The following is an 8490-nucleotide window of genomic DNA, read 5'->3' as shown; positions in this document are numbered from 1 at the left end:
TGTGTACACACACACACGCACAAACACACGCACACACACATACCTGATTGACACACATTCTGGTTCTCATCTGCTCTGCAGGTTCTCACAGGAGCTCAGAGGAATACTTAACCCCTGAGGGAGGTGGCATACAAACATAATGCTGTGAGAGGCATTTATTGTAGTATTGCCATGAAAATTCACCCACTTAGGCGGAATTTTACTTTTTCTTGAACCAGTTCACCATTACTGGAGCTGGCGTTCTTCACATCGAGTTCTATAATTGTACGCAGTCCAACACTGAAATATTACAGATAGATAATGAGAAAATGTGGGGTGTGCGTGAGGCTGTATCTGCTTGCAGTGTATTGATAATAGTCTGATAATGAGGATGAATGGTCCATCTTCCTGGAAGTCCATGTGGCCTGTGGGCCGCTCCGGTGGGTTACCAAAGCAGAGAACGAGGAGAGATAAATAATTCTCAAGCTTTGGTATTCCGAAGCAGCCAGCAGCCAGAAGAAAGAAAGCATTGCGATTAAACAAGGGAGAATTGGATTTCTCCACACTAATGAGACCTCACCCTGTGGGAGGGACTGGTGAGTCTGAAAACACATGATTCCATCCTTGCGATGGTGAGATCATAGCGAGGGCCCAGGATGTGCATCCCGTAAGCAGAATGAAGCCAAGGTTACTGTACGTTTCGAGCAGACCTAATCCTAGCCTCCGAAAAATTCCCTCAGTTTTAAATCCTCTAATAAAAGCGAGACACTGCTTATTACATTGCCACATCTTTTGGTTAATTATTACCTGTTTGCGCCGTCTTTGATGCATAAAATGCATGATTATATGTTTTGAACAAGATTTATCACTACACTGCCTTCACTGCGCACAGGTTTATCCTCCAGTCATCTTTTAGAGGGAACCTACTTACTTCACCGAGCTTATTAAAAAAATAGAACACACAAGGAACAACGTCTGAATCACATTCTGTTTGAAAAGCATTGTGTTCAACGTTTTCCCCCGAGAAAACCTTGTTCACAAACAAGCTCTGCAGAAAACATCTGGTTGCTGCTCAAGCAACACAGTGAACTTTTTGTACGGCCAGCCGAGTTTTGAAGGCTGACCAAAAACTCCCCCGTTTGAAGACTGCCTATAGTGGTTACTCTTGATACAATACATCACTAATAAAATCCCCATTAACAGCTCGTCAGCCTTGTTTGCCAAATCAGTGACACACTGAGGTTGACCCAAATTGATTCCCCATCCCACCCTTGCCAAAGCCAAATGCCAAAGCATCCCAATTGCACCGTTGAGGATTCAAGGGCAGTGAAAGCTGAATGTTGAAGCTGAAATGACATGCAAAAAAAACAACAACTCCATAAACAAATAAAAGAAGAGCTGACGCTATATACTATTTAAAGACAACAACAAAATAAAGTGTTGTATTGAGTACAGCTCAGATGCAACCCTAATCCTCATTCATTCACACATAAACACACAAACACAGTAAAGTGATACCACGAATGTTACTTTCTTCTTTCCCTGGGGTCAATGTGGTCTTCATTTCAAAATTGAACTCGCAAAATGGATCCAACCTCGGCCAAGAGGAGCATGAGGCAAAGCAGATGGGGTAAATAAAGTGGGTCTGGGCTAGTGGGCCAACTCACCCACAGAGCTGCCTGTGCCGCTCTGCGGACCTGGCAGAGACAAGGAGTCAATATGTGTAAGGAAACAAAAGAAAGCACTGTCCTGATAAAACAACAAAGGCTTGTCAAAGATTTCTGGCATATTAACAGAATTTCAATACAGATGCTGAGACATACAATCATACACAGGGATCTGGTGTTAGATCCCGGGATCTGATGTTAAATCGGCGAGAGAGCCCATCAAGCGGGCTCTCTCGCCGACTGTTTCATTGAATTAGGCCCATTACACCTCCGGAAGGCTCGACAGCGAACCACCCCCTCCGTCGTCACGTCCAGCACCCCAAGCAGCGCTGATCCCAACCCAGCAGAGGAGCCCACAGGCCGCGTGGAGTAGACTTCCAGGAAGACAGACATTGGCACTGCACTGACATGCCCAGTGGCTACCCTCAATCCCTAATTACCACCGCCAATACCCCACAGGCCCGGAGGATAATTCTGCTGGCACCGTTAATGCATACTCAGTGGCACTGGTTGTGTACGGTTCCTCGGTGGCTACCATCCGTCCCTAACTATCATCATGACAGCATGGACGTGCCTCCCCAACCGATCTGTTTTCTTCTCATCCACAGCCACTTCACTAGCCCGTTCAGCTATTTCAGACGGATCCTTGAGCTATAATCTCCGAGAAGGACTTCAAATACCAAAATTCTAAAAGATGAGCCGCACTTGATTTGATTTCAAACCCTCTAACCCCTGTTTCTGCTAGTGTAATGTGTGCCGACCAGCCACGGTCCCCTACGTCAGCTACTAAATCTGTATACTTTAACCCCTTCCTCAAACAGAGCTGGCGACTCAATTAAATATACAATTTGCTTCCTTTACAAGCGGCAGGTCTCAAGGTAAGGGACACAACTATTTGTGGAACCATGGGGTTGCATGCCAGCATCTGCAAATAACTCAAGTCCCTTGTCTTGCCCAATTTACTAGAGTCACAACTTCTAGCCTGGACTGATATTATTTCCCTGTCTTTCCTGCACAAAGCCAATTATTCTATTTTCTTTGCGAACAGGATCTGAATTACCCTCTGTGTGATCAGGGACTGCCATTGTTCTGAGGGCCCATTATTGCGAAACCGGAATAGTCCGAAAAATGTTGGTTTAGAGATGGTTAAGTTTAGGTATAAGGTTAGAGATGGTTAAGTTTAGGTATAAAGTTAGAGATGGTTAAGTTTAGGTATAAGGTTAGAGATGGTTAAGTTTAGGTATAATGTTAGAGATGGTTAAGTTTAGGTATAAGGTTAGAGATGGTTAAGTTTTGGTATAAAGTTAGAGCTGGTTAAGTTTAGGTATAAATTTAGAGCTGGTTAAGTTTAGGTACAATGTTAGAGCTGGTTACGTTAAGGTATAAAGTTAGAGCTGGTTAAGTTTAGGTATAAAGTTAGAGCTGGATAAGTTTAGGTATAAGGTAAGAGATGGTTAAGTTTAGCTATAATGTTAGAGATGGTTAAGTTTAGGTCCAGTTTCGTCCATGTCCAATGGGACATTTTTCGGACTATTGGGGTTTCTGAATGATATGACGTCAGAATAATGACATGACACCGTGAGCTCATGCTTTTCAAACACTTAAAGACGGTCACGACGCCAAGTGTAGAGGACCTGGTTGAGATTATGACCTGACAAAATGTGTTTCAGTGTAGCTGGGCCTGCACACAAATGGCAACTTGCATCTCCACCTTCTCACTGATGGAGGTTTTGCAAGCACACCCTGGATTGCTCCAAGGAGAAACCTAATAGGACTGGTCTCCATGCGCCACAAATCTCGCCAGCTAATCTTCCTTCTCTCTACTCTTTCCCAATTCAGTACTGACCTTGTTTTGCCTGTGAAACTGCCCTCGCAGTCCTACCATCTTCCACCATTTGCAATCGTCACAAATTTCTTATGTTTTAGGGGCGAGGAAAATACCCTATACTAACAAAGAATGGAAACATCATTTTCAAGATTGTGCGAGATTTCTCTATATAGAGTTGAGAAAACATTGAAGTAGTAAGCTTTGAAAAAAAAAAAGTTTAAAGTTGTGTTTACTATGCATACATCATAATTCAGGTCAGACAGGCTTTCTAGGAGACAAATTAAAACAACAAACAAAGCCATAATGAGCTCTTCTGAGTTCCACCTTGGATGTAGTGTAGCCGCCCCAACCTTGGGCTACTAGAGGAGCTGGGCCTGGTCTCTGCTGGACGGTCAGCTTCACATTGTGGTTTTGACCTTCCTCTGTCCTCGCTACAGCTGCTCCTGACGCCAGCGAACAAACCTAGACAGGATGGACCCCCTGTGGGAGGCTGCCGCTTATCTCCCCGTCAATGAATCGACTTACATCTGTCAGTCTGGAGGGAAGAATTGTGAAATCATAGATCTTAACTTTATCATTTGCATAGGAAGCAAATCTGTAGCTGAGGGAATGGAATTGTCTCCATGCTACTTTTTATCAGTTTCTCGCCCGTGGTTAGAAAGTTGACTGTGTATAAAGGCGGTCTGTTCTCCTGTGAGACACATGGAAAAGGGGTAAACAGCAGCGACTGTGGCTGGATTCCCTGTAAAGCACATCCAGACATCCTGTTCCGTTCTTCTTCTTGCTCTGTGCACACTGGAACTGTTTGGTGGCCGAAGACTGAAGCAGTACGGCCCACGCAGATGTGGAGCCAGGCCCACAGAGTTTAACCACATTTCTCAGTGTTGAGGAAATCCCCTGGCTTTGCCTGAAGAGGCAGGGCTGCATTCAGAGAGGAAAGGCCTCTTTCAAACAAACACTTCTTGGATTTCCAATTATTGCAACATTCAAATTTTTCAGATTCAGTGCAATGACAACTGGTCAAAACAGATAAAGCGTTTAAACATCTGAACAAACTACAACTAGGAATCAGAAATGCTACCTTACCATTACATAATGCATATACGATTAAATTTTTTTTAAAACATTTCAAAGAAGATGACAAAGTTATCAAAAAAAATGTTCATCACAGTAAAGTAATGTAAAGTAAAGTAAATTAAATCTGTGATACTGGGGCGCTCAAAAGCAGTCTTTTCTTAGCTAATGTTGCCCCCTCTTGGCCAGTTTGTATAATTGTTTAAATCTTCAATCCTTAACACTCAATCACAGAAAGAAAGATGGAAACAAAAACAAATAATTTTGATAAAATCAATTATTGCTTAGTTGCTTTTAATGTTTTCTTTTAATATCACCACAGTGAGTTACATGGAAATATCCATATTCAGCTGCATATCTGTATTCAAATGAGAGGCGTTTCTATAAAAGGTCCCTGCATCCCAGAATCCAATTGATTTCAGACGATCATGACACAAATGACCAAATTACAGGGCTGGTTATAAAATTAAAATTGTATAAACACAAGGAATTAGGGACGACTAGTTTTCACCACTATGCACCTTACACTTGAAAGATAAAAATACATTATTATACGTATTGTTAAATGTTATTGTGATTATTAGCCTATTATTATTATTATTATTATTATTAATATTGTTATTATTATTAATATTATTATTATTATTGTAATTGCATATCTGAATTTTTCAGTTTAAAACAGTGTGAATTTGAAACAGAACAACAGCAGAAGTTACAAACCCGTTTATGTCTCATTTGAACCGGTATGTCAGAAACATCTCGTGCTTCAACTTTCATCCAAATTGATCCACATACGGAGCAGAAATGAGTGAAAAATAGACCAAATTTGCCTCTTCAATAGCCCCTATTCATAAACAAAACTAACGCGATGAGATTTACAGCAAGACGCTTTATGACATCATCATACTATTTAATATAAATGTGCAGGTTCTGATTCGCAATGTACATTGACACCGTGTCCAGTGTGCGGTGTAGACTCCATCGCTCTGAAGTGGTTCCACGCTACAAACCATGCGTTTACATGTATATTTATGGACCTTCTTACATGGTAGATGTCTGTGGATCTGTTTGATTGATATTGAAAAATCCAAATCAAATCAACTCGAATGTGCGACTGATTGATGCGTGCAAGATCCAGCAAGGCGTGCAAGATGGAAGCCGTGATGTGGTAATTACTCACAGAAATACCACAACGTTTTCCGTCATTCACGGAAATGTAACTTATTGAAAATGTAATTCAAGGAAGACGGTCGCCACTAAAATGTTGTACGCTTGATTACCTTCGTAGACCTCCATAAATACGTCCCTTCAAACACGAGACAAAAACAGCCAATCGTGCAGCAGGAGCGCCGGTGCTTCCTCTGCTCGGCAGCACACAGCGGGGATGAGGCCCCCCAGAGCTGAAGCAGCGGGTCTTCGTTAAGCGCCGATTTCAACTGGAACTCTCGCACTCCTCCCAACCAGAAGCCCGGTGCGGCCCCCATCCCCGCAAAAGGAGAGCGATTAAAGAAGGAATCCCCAGGAGAGAGTCCCTCGTTCTGCTCCAAACGGCCCCACATATAATCACAGAGCGCAGATTCGGGAACCTCGGAACCTCTGATACCTTTGATACGTACCTAACATGACTAAACTGGATCCTGTGTATTGCTGCCGGCAACTTTATTTATTATTATTATTATTATTATTATTATTGTTATTATTATTATTTTCATCATCGTCGTAATTTTCCACATAACATTACAGCATTGCTAATTTGTACTTCTGCACACAGATTCTATTGTGGGGGGGGGGGTAGGCTTAGGCTCATACTCTTTCCTTTATAAGTTTTGAGATTCCTATGTATGGAGTTTTGGTTTTTTTCCTCCAAACCCTGTGTAAGGGAAACTGTAAGCGGCTTTCCAGGATCTCTCAGAGGGCAGACAACTTAATTTCAAAGCCCTGAGTCTGTATGTCTGTCTGTCTATCTATACATCCATCTATCTATCTATCTGTCTATATACACATCCATCTATTATGTCCTACCCTTTTCTTTACAGTTTGAGTCACAAGAGAGTTCAATTAGAGTTCAGAAATGCTGCTGAAACATCCGCTCTACTGTTTTTCAACTGTTTTCTGAGCGTGAGCTGGCTCCATTGTTCCTGATCTTCCATTGAACCCTTAAGGATACTTATGTAATAGACATGGATAAGCCAATTGTTAAACCTAACCTGGAAAAAGGACGGGGAAAAAAAAAACAAAAAACATTTAACCAGTGGTGGAGGAAGAGTCAAATCAAGTCACACTGAGAGAAATACAATCAAAGAAAATATATAAAATGTCTGTGCAGAATAAACAAATCTCACAGCATACAGAACACGCACACACACACACACACACGCACAGAACTAAGTCATAGGCTGTAGTGAACAGCAAGGTTTTCAACCTGCTTTTTAAAAGTGTTGAGTGTGGGGGCCTCTCTCAGGTCCTCAGGCAGGGTGTTCCATCTACTTGGGGCATGGATACAGAAGGCAGCCTCCCCTGCTTTGGAGTCAGTACGAGGGATGGTTAAATGACCGCTGCCTGTGGACCTGAGAGTTCTTGGTTTGTGTGTAATGAGCATTAATTTTATATAATTAGGTGCAAGGCCATTTAGAGCTTTATATACAAGCAGCAGAATCTTAAAATCGATCCTAGTTTTAACGGGCCAATATAAGAAGAACGGGTGTAATATGTTCTTTAGTCCCAGTGGGACCGCGTGCAGCCGCATTTTGGGTTTACTGTAGCCCCTGCACAGCTGATTTCGGGAGGCCGGTGAATAGGCCATTACAGTAGTCCAATCTACTCGTTAAGAATGCATGGATTATTTTTTCAGAGTCCGCTTTTGACAGGAGGCCTCTTCATTTTGAATATTTCTTAGATGGTAGAAAGCTGATTTTGTGATGTGATTGATATAGCTCTTAAGATTGACAGTTGATCGCCGTGTATGATTACACACAGATTTCTGGCTTGATTTTTGCTCTCCGGAGACAGAGAACTGAGTTGAGCTGCCATTTTCTGTCTCTGAGCCTTTGCACCAAAGATGAGTATTTCTGTTTCATGTTTGTTCATTTGTAAAAGGTTCTGTGACATCCATACGTTCATATCATTAATACACTGAGTGAGGGAGTGTATGGGGAGTAGGTCATCAGGAGCTAGGGATATGTACAGTTGTGAATCATCTGCATAATTATTAATCATTATGCAGGTAATTTATTCTGTGTTGCTTTATAACATGTGCAAGTGGGAGCATATAGAGATTTAACAGTAATGGTCCAAGAATCAAACCTTGGGGCACTCCACATATAATATCCACTTTGTTCGAGACAAAATCTCCAATGAACCCAAAAAACAACCTGTCCAATAGGTAGGTTCTGAAACAGTTTAGAACCGGGCCAGATAGGCCGGCCCATTTTTGTAATCTTGCCAGTAAAATATGATGGTCAGCAGTGTCAAAGGCAACACTGAGATCCAGGAGCAGAAGAACAGATCATATTTTAGAATCAGTGTTTATATGCAGATCATTCACAATTTTAATATGTGCTGGTCTGTGCTATGGTGAGGTTGAAAACCAGATTGATAAGTGTCTAAAAGGCTGTTTGATGTTAGATCGTTGTTAAGGTGAAGGTAAATCGTTTTTTCAAGCATTTTGCTGAAGAATGGCAGGTTGGAAACGGGCCTGTAGTTGAAAATACTTGTTGCATCAAGATTGCGCTTCTTCAGAAGTGGTTTAATGACGGCTGTTTTAAATGCTTCAGGAAATACACCTGATTGAAGAGAGAAGAGAGCCGTTTATCATTTCTAATACCTCATGTGCTAAGCAGTTAAAAACGGTTTTAAGAAATGTGGTAGGGAGAGGGTCCAAGCAGCAGGTGGAGGACCCAACCCAAGCTGACCAACAACATTGTCCAGTTTTTTTTATGTCTA

This window comes from Zeus faber, assembly GCF_960531495.2.
Source record: "Zeus faber genome assembly, chromosome: 18".
Lineage (NCBI taxonomy): Eukaryota > Metazoa > Chordata > Actinopteri > Zeiformes > Zeidae > Zeus > Zeus faber.
This window is presented reverse-complemented; position numbering follows the sequence as displayed.